Source organism: Triticum aestivum, chromosome 2A (genome assembly GCF_018294505.1).
Source record: "Triticum aestivum cultivar Chinese Spring chromosome 2A, IWGSC CS RefSeq v2.1, whole genome shotgun sequence".
Lineage (NCBI taxonomy): Eukaryota > Viridiplantae > Streptophyta > Magnoliopsida > Poales > Poaceae > Triticum > Triticum aestivum.
This window is the reverse complement of record NC_057797.1, coordinates 14,766,543-14,775,768: the sequence shown is the minus strand read 5'-3', so window position 1 is coordinate 14,775,768 and position 9,226 is coordinate 14,766,543.

Sequence of the window (9,226 nt, the reverse complement as noted above, 5' to 3'; positions counted from 1 at the left end):
CCCCGACACCGACACGGCACCCCGACCCCGACCCGGCACCCCGACCCGACACCCCGACCCCGAGACCCCGAGAAACCGACCCCCGAGACCCCGAGACACCGACAGGACACCCCGACCCCCGAAACCTTCCAAAAAGGTGTTCTTTGGCTTCCAGAGGCCGACGGGGTCATATATTTGTGAATTATTAGTTAGGTCATATATTTTTCGATTTTGTTATGAAAAACATCATATATAATTGTGTTGATCGTGTAGTTTTAAATGTGCAGTTGTTTCATGGCTGCGAGGTTTGGTGTTTGACGACCTCGCCGTGCGTTTGACGAGCTCTGCCCCTTCGTTCGTGGGTGAGCACAAATGACAAGTCCTCCTCCCCCATTAATTATTTGATCTATTCCGATGAAACTTGATAGCTAGCTATATATGTGTCTTGAATCATCAGTATGCGTAACCAATATGTGTCTCCCGTTCGTAAGCGTCATAGTTATAAATATGCATGCATTTGCATATTTATAACCTTGATTCTTTCGAATTGTCCAACGCTATCCATGGACAGCCCGAGTATGTGTAGATTGGGTTCGTTTTCCCATATGCTTTGCTCCGGATCCGACGCATATATTTCGTCAGTGCCTCCCCTGTTGTTCTCCGGGTACACATCCTCTCTGTTTATTGCAGAGACGTGTATCAGGAGAACAGCGGGGAGGTGCTGCCGAAATTTTGCGTCGGATCCGGAGCATAGCATGGGAAAATGAACCCAATCTACACATACACGGGTGGGATTAGGACCTATCATTACCTATTAGAGTGTAGGTTGCATGGACGTAATAAAATTGACAAAGTAGATCAACTGATGAAGATATACATGGTGAATTACATATATAATTGTTGTGTGTCCAGTAGCTCTGAAAGTCAAGATGAGTGACCGTGCTTGGATGTATACCGGTCACACTGGTCAGAACAAATGGAGCGCTGAATGGTTCACAAAAACTAAGGGGTTTGTGCAAGCCGCATTTGCAAATGGCCAAAATAAAACCTGGTGCCCCTGTTTCCGGTGCGGCAATTGGGAAAAGAAGACAGAGGCTGAAATGGGCAAACACCTGCAGAAGAGTGGTTTTACGCCCGATTATACGGTGTGGACATTTCATGGTGAGTCTGCCCAACGTGACCGAGCTGAGGTGGATCGTCGTCGCACCGACGAGCATGGTACCGGGATGGAAAACATGGTGCAAGGCTATGATGATGCTCGGGATTCGGACGAGGAGATGGAGGAATCTGCAAAGGCCTTCAATGAAATGTTGGAGTCTTCGAAACGTCCGCTCCACGAGCACACTGAGCTTTGTCAGTTGGATGCCATCTCACAAGTAATGGCTCTGAAGGCTCAGTTCAACTTGGGCAGAGAATGCTATGACGCAATTATGACAGTATTTGGACGCTTTCTACCCAAAGGCCATGTAATGCCTGCAAACCTGTACCAGTCGGACAAAATCCTCCGTGCACTGAAGATGCCCTATGAGAAGATACATGCCTGTGAGAAAGGATGTGCCTTATTTAGGCTTGACTATGCAGACTTGAACTATTGTCCCATTTGCAAGTCTTCCAGGTATATTGTGGTAGACAACGGTATGGGTGAGAAGACACAGACCAAAATCCCCGTTAGTGTTCTTCGGTATATGCCAATCGTACCAAGACTTCAACGTCTTTTCATGGTCGAAGAGACGGCCAGACAGATGACATGGCACAAAACAGGCAAAAGAACCGAACTAGATGCAGATGGGAATCTGATGATGGTACACACATCGGATGGTGTTGCGTGGAAAAAGTTTGATGAATTACATGCTGACAAAGCGGCAGATCCGAGGCATCCTCGAGTCGGCATCAGCACGGATGGGTTCAGTGTGTTTGGTATGACGGCAACCCAATATAGTTGTTGGCCCGTATTTGTCTTTCCACTCAATCTCCCCCCCGGACAGATTATGCAAAGAAAGAACATTTTCCTGACGTTGATAATTCCAGGACCCAACTATCCGGGCAAAAATATGAATGTGTACATGCAGCCGCTTAAGGAAGAATTGCAAGAAGCCTGGGATAATGGGTTCAAGACATACGACGCCTTTAGCAAACGGAACTTCATAATGCGTGTCTGGTACATGTACTCGACGCATGACTTGCCGGCGTATGCGCTATTCGTTGGCTGGTGTGTGCATGGAAGGTTCCCGTGCCCCACATGCAAGGGAGCTCTTGAGTTTCGTTGGCTTCAGGCCGGTCGCAAGTATTCTTGCTTCGACATGCATAGACAGTTCCTGGATCCTCGCCATAAGTTCAGGAAAGACAAGAAGAACTTCATCAGGGGTAGAGTTGTCAAAAACTCTGCACCACCTGCATTGACAGGCCAACAGACCCTGGATCAGTTAAACGCTCTCGAGCCAGATCCACAACGTCCAGGGTACTTCAAGGGGTATAATACTAAGCACGCGTGGACTCACAAAACATGCTTACGGGATCTGCCTTACTTCAAAGACCTCCTTTGCCCACACAACATCGACGTGATGCACACTGAGAAGAATATCGCCGAGGCACTTTTTGGTACATTGTTCGGCATAGATGGGAAGTCAAAGGATAATACTAAGGCCAGAGTCGATCTGGAGGCGCTATGTGATAGGCCGTTACAAAACATGAAAGAACCGAAAGGAAAGCAGAACTGGACGAAGCCAAAGGCATGGTTCAATCTTGGAAGGCCAGCTATGAGGGAAATTCTCTTGTGGGTGCAACAGCAGTTGATGTTTCCCGATGGGTATGCAGCGAATCTAAAGAGGGGAGCGAATCTTGATAAACTGAAGATATTTGGTCTCAAGAGTCATGATTGGCACATATGGATTGAGCGGGTAATGCCGGTGATGTTGCGTGGCTTCATCCCTGAGGATGAATGGCTAGTACTGGCAGAACTCAGCTATTTCTTCCGTGTTCTTTGTGCGAAAGAACTATCGCCTGGCGTGGTAGAAGAAATGGAAGAGTTGGCGCCGGAGTTGATCTGCAAGTTAGAGAAGATCTTTCCACCGGGCTTCTTTAATCCAATGCAGCATTTGATTTTGCATCTCCCGACCGAGGCAAGATTGGGGGGGCCCGTGCAAAATCGTTGGTGCTACCCAACTGAGAGGATGCAGAAGACGCTTCGACAAAAATGTAAAAATAAACGTAGAATTGAAGCATCGATGGCTGAGGCATTCATTACAGAGGAGGCGGCAAACTTCGTAACAGCGCACTACGAAGCCAAAAATCGTCATTTGCATAATCCGAAGCCTCGGTACAATGCTGACGAGCCTAAAAAGGGTGGATCTAACCTCAGCCTATTCAAAGGGAATCTCGCACCAGCTAGTGTTTCACATCCAGTATCTTTGGATAACGAAGAATGGCGGACCATTTCGTTGTATATCTTCAACAACCTGATAGAAGTGCGGCCGTACATCGAGTAAGTTCTCGGTACATTGTTTCGCAACTTCTATTTCCTTTGAACTACTCTTATTCCTAGATATGTCATACAGTCGATACGTTACCATATTCTCGTATGGAGCGGAGATCCAAAAGGATTCCGTCGAAGAGTATGAGCTTCTCGCAAAGCAAGGAGGTGGCTATCCCGGTTTCATCTCTTGGTTCAAACAAACGGTAATTTCTATTAGACAATTTCATTTCATTCGCTAATTTGTGGATAATGCAACAATCCTTCCATATTAAACCTGTAGGCTAATTCAGAGTCTATGGACGCCGAATTGAGACAAGTCGCTAATGGTTTTGACTATAAGGTCCGTTCATTTGACAAGTACGACATCAACGGGTATCGCTTTCGTACCTATGGCAAAGAGCTATCGATGGCGGACCGAAAGTCAACAAATTGTTGTGTATCTGCTATCGGTGAAGGAGGTACCGAGTATTATGGGAGAGTTGAAGCAATTTATGAACTTCTGTTCTATGGTGAAAACCCACCGAATGTCGTAGTCTTCAAATGTTATTGGTTTCAGCCGAAGGAGACTAGAAGGACTCATGAACATGTAGGGCTAGTTGAAATCAACCAAAGCACTCATTTAGATGTTCCTGATGTCTATATTATGGCTCAACAGGCGACCCAAGTATTCTATCTACCGTGGGCCTGCCAAACTAATCCAAATTTGAAAGGTTGGGATGTCGTTTATGAAGTGCCGCCACGTGCTAGACTTTCTCCCCCAAAGGAAGAGGATTATGAACCTCACATTAACCCAGACACATATGAAGGAGAATTCTTCCAAGAGACACGTCTTTCCAAAAAGCGTTTCAAGAACCGCTATACTTCACCCCAAAACATTGAAGTAGACAGCGACAATGAATCCGACATCATCCCAGAGGAGGAACAAGAAGAGCCGGAACAAGAAGAGGTTACTGCTGCGGATGACCTGTCAATGCTTGACCGATTACGTCAAGGTGGCCTTGCACATGTTGATGCCAATGAACCCTATGAGCCCGTCATTGATTATAGTGATGATGATGATTATGCATTTATTGATGATACTGATCGAGATTATTAGTAGTGTCAGGTATTACATTTTTTTATGTTGTACTTGATGATGATACACTTAAGTGATACACATATTATTATTCATGTCGGTCTTTTTTTATGTTGTACTAATTTCATTTACTGTTTGTCATGGCAGGTGTTGAAAGATGGTGGGCGCTGGTCGGGAGCGTGGCCTGAGGTCTTCCATTCCAGACGCACCTCTCCGCCGAGCGTTGCTGGACAGTATGGCCACACCGCCGGGCCCTTCTTCGTCGACCGTGGTGCCCAGCAGGGGACGAGGTAGGAAGAGAGGAGGTGGGGCACGTGGTCGTGGGAGAGGAGGTAGGGTGACTGCTACGGTGCCTTCCTCGCCGCCACCCCCAGCCGTTTCACCCGAGCACGTGACTGCTAGGGTGGACTCGTCCGAGGAGGAGGCTACACGGACTCCGGTCCACGAGCCTCCGGTCCACGGGTCTTCGGCCCACGAGAGTTCGGCCCACGTGACCCCGGAGGAGCACACGTCCGGATGGGGTACCTGGCCGGATCAGCCCGAGGAGCCGAGTGGCCATGCTGATGATGGCGGGGAGCCGACTGATCTTGAGGAGGAGGAGGGGGGCACCGTCTACCAGCGTGGTGCTACACGGCTCCCGTCCGTGCCGGTGACCCGCGAGCAGAGGTGGTTGGTTTTCCCTGATGGGGAGAGGTACGTAAGTGCATTTAATATTTTTGTACCTTGTGCATTCACGTTTTTTCAAATAACTAATGTGTTGGCCTTGTCATGCTGCAGGGGTTGGGACCACCATCCTAGTGTCCGCCGGCCCAACTCCGTCCTTGGAGTTCTTTGCCGGCAAAACTTCCCGGGGTTTGTCACGTTGCCTGGTGAGGGTCGGCTTCCAGAGCTTGGATTGAGCTGGGAGCACTACGTGGCTGCCCCGGCCCCGCCAAATGAGATTATCGACGGTGTCGTGTGTGTCACGAGGGCAGACATGGTGATCAGAAAGTTCTGGGTAATTTCTCCTTTACACATTTAAAAATCTTCAACTAGCTAGTTATTAATTGTACTAATCAACATTGTCTCATTTGATTGCAGACATTCTACAGGTGTGAGGAGGGATACGAGGAGGAGGCGGCACATGTTATCGAGAACGTCTGCAAGCGCCTACTCCAGAACTTACGGCACGAGGCTCGGGTGCAGGCTGTTCGAGACTACTACGCCTTGCGTGGTATCAAGAAGACCAAGCCGGCGTGCCGCGATAAGTTCCTGAGTAAGGAGCAGTACATGAAGGTAATTCTTAAGGCCTTCTCTACTTAAGTTCCTTCATTTAGTAATTCTTAGCCGTAGCGCTCAAGTTTCTATTTGCTAACTTAGGCGCCTCCGAGATGGTGTGCGGATCGGATGGATTGTTGGGAGGTGTTGGTCGATGAGTGGTGCTCACCACAATGGCTAGCCCTCCACAAGGAGGCCAAGGACAAACGTGCCCAAATGGAAGGTGTGCCACACCATCAAGGCAGCTCCAACTTATATCAGTTCGGGCGCAACTGGGTATGTGGTTTGCTTCATGATTCATGCAATTCATTCATCATGCTAGCTTGAGCCCTTTAATTACTAGTTTTCATTGTTTCTCTCTTTCAGGCACGCTACAATAAGGCGGATAAGGTGCCAGAGGTGTATGACCTGTATGCCATGGCCCACACTGCCTCATACAAGAAAGTCAAGGCTTTCTCTCAGTCTGACCTCGATGATGCAAACAACTTCACCAACATCTCCTCCCACAACAAGCTCGTGAGATATAGAGATGAGGGGAAGGCGAGGAAAGGGGAGGACTTTAACCCGAGCCAGGGTCCCATTGATCCAGAGCTGTTGATGATATCTGGTGGTGGGAGGTACCATGGCTCCATAGCCATTGGAGATGGACTTATCCGTTGTCCTAGCACTCTCCCGGAGATCAAGGCGCGCCAGTCGAGCTCCGCTCCTGAGATAAGGCCTCGTGAACGGCCAGTGCAACTCGCCATCAAGGTTAGTGATACGTACTCAGTTATCTTTCTCCATTACATTGTGTGCGCTTCCATCAATGATTACAAATGGTCATGTGAGTGGTATTGCAGGCTGCTATACAGAGTGAGAGAGATAGAACGGAGAAACTTCTGGCGGAGGCGGCGGAGAGGCAGCGGGAGTTGGAGGAGAGGACGACAAAGATGCTGGAGGAGGAGAGGGCACGGAATGACATGCAGGCAAGGGCCATGTACGAGCTCCTTGTGGTAAGTTTCTTCTGCAGATTAGCCAAAACATTCATGTAGTGTTTGTCTCATTACTAACTAGTATGACTGAGTCGTCAAAACCAAATGTGTAGTCTGTGTGCGAGAAGACAGGTCAGACCGCTCCGCCGATGCCAGTGATTGCTCCTGGGACCACGGTGAGTTTTATTTGAATGGACATTACTTGCTAGTCTTAACATTTGAGTGTCATCATGCTAACAAGACATTGGAAATGATCTTTGGTGCAGCATAACTCCAGACAAGCATCGCACGATCCTTCTCCAGCTACCGACACGAGCCACCCCGCTCCTACACCTCCTGGATCTTGGTAAGTTTATCTAGTGTTTTGCTTAACACATGCATAAAGACCTAGACTTAGCTTTATTTCCTCCAATGCTTACCATAATGACGTAGACTTAGCTTCTTCTCCTCCAAAATGACTTAATAAGCTTACTGACCTCCAAAACCATCCATTTTACCTAAGTTAGCTCTAAAACGATCTGTACTTAGCTTACTTATGTCAAAAATTGCACAATTAGCTTAGTTAGCTCATAGACGATCCATTTTACCTAAGTTAGCTCTAAAATGACCCATTTTACCTAGGTTAGCTTATAAATGATCCAGTTCATCCAAGTTAGCTCAAAAATGACCCATTTTACCTATATTAGCTCCTAAATGATCCATTTTACCCACGTTAGCTTTAAAATGACCCATTTCACCTAGGTTAACTCCAAAATGACCCATCTTACCTAGGTTATCTCATAAATGACCCATTTCAACTAATTTAGCTCATAAACGATCCATTTCACCAAGTTAGCTAAAAAAACGATCCATTTCAACTAAGTTAGCTTATAAATGATCCATTTCAGCAGAGTTAGCTAAAAAACGACCCATTTCACCTTAGTTACCTAAAAAACGATCCATTTGACCATAGTTAGCTCATAAACGACCCATTTCAACTAAGTTAGCTCATAAATGATCCATTTCACCTTAGCTAGCTCATAAACGACCCATTCCAACTTAGTTAGCTCATATATGATCCATTTCACGTAAGTTAGCTCATAAATGACATACTCTTCTTGTTCTAGTCTTCTTCTTGTTCTAGTCTTCTTGTTCTAGTCTTCTTCTTGTTCTACTCTTCTTCTTGTTCTACTCTTCTTGTTCTAACTTTCTTATTTTTCATTTTGCAGATTTCATTCACTTGACGACAGCTTGCATAGATGGAGTGCTCCTTATCCCTTTCTCTGTTTCTTTTGTATCGTTGAACTATGCATGTATCGTAGGATGAAACTATTGTAATATATATGGTTGGATGCCTCTATGTTGAACTTGTTATGTATGATGAAACTATGCATTTAATATATATGGTTGGATGAGGATATCTTATATGTTTGCTCTGTAATGGCCTTTTGAAATATATCTATATATGTCATATATATTTGTGATGAAAATTGTTGGATTTAATAAAAAACAGATAAAACAGCCAATATGCAGGCTCTTTGCCGTCTGCCACCGACGGCAAAGGGCTTTTTGCCGTCAGCCGCGGACGGCAAAGAAGCCACGTGGCAGCAAACTGTGCTCCCTGGGAGCTGACCAATTTGGTCAGTTTGCCTACAGTGGCAGACGGCAAAGACTTTGCCGACAGTGGCAGACGGCAAAGTTTGCCGTCAGTGGCCGACGGCAAAGAATCTGCCACGTAGTGACGTGTAGATGACGTCATACGGCGGACGGCAAAGACCCTAGAAATTTTGCCGTCAGCGGCGGACGGCAAAGGCCTTCCGTTAGCCACTTAACGGACTGACGGCGCAACTATTGCCGTCAGCCGTCTTTGCCGTCCGCCTCTCTCTTTTTGCCGTCCGCGGCGGACGGCAAAGACTTTGCCGACAGTGGCAGACGGCAAAGTACCCGTTTACCGTAGTCCACGTTGCCGGAGCCTTTTGCCGTCCGCGGCTGACGGCAAAGGCCTTTGCCGTCCGCCGTCCATGCCTTTGCCGTCCGCCATGGCGGACGGCAAAGTATCTGATTCCTGTAGCGCATCGTTTGGACAATGTCTCGACTCTCTTCTTGGACATTTGAGGGGGGTGTGAGGACTGCCCTTGGATATGCCCTTACCTTGTACATATGTTGTTCACCATCTTGCCCAGTCCGGAATCATCTCACTTCTAGTCTCCTGCGATACGCCATGCTAAGTGCCAACTATGCTTGCAACAATTCTAAGGCTAGCTTGAACGGACGCACATCTACAGTGACCCTGGCTAGTGCAAGGAGCGACCCAAGTTAGCTCGGTATGCAAAGCTTAACTAAATCCACAGCTTGAATAAGGAGGCTAGTCATATTCAACAATATCAACCAATTTTCCTTGTAAATGCAAGCTTTAAAATCTTTACGAAGGTTGCAACTAATTGGTTGAACAGGGTGCTTGACCATGTGGTAAAACAAAACAACTTTTATGCA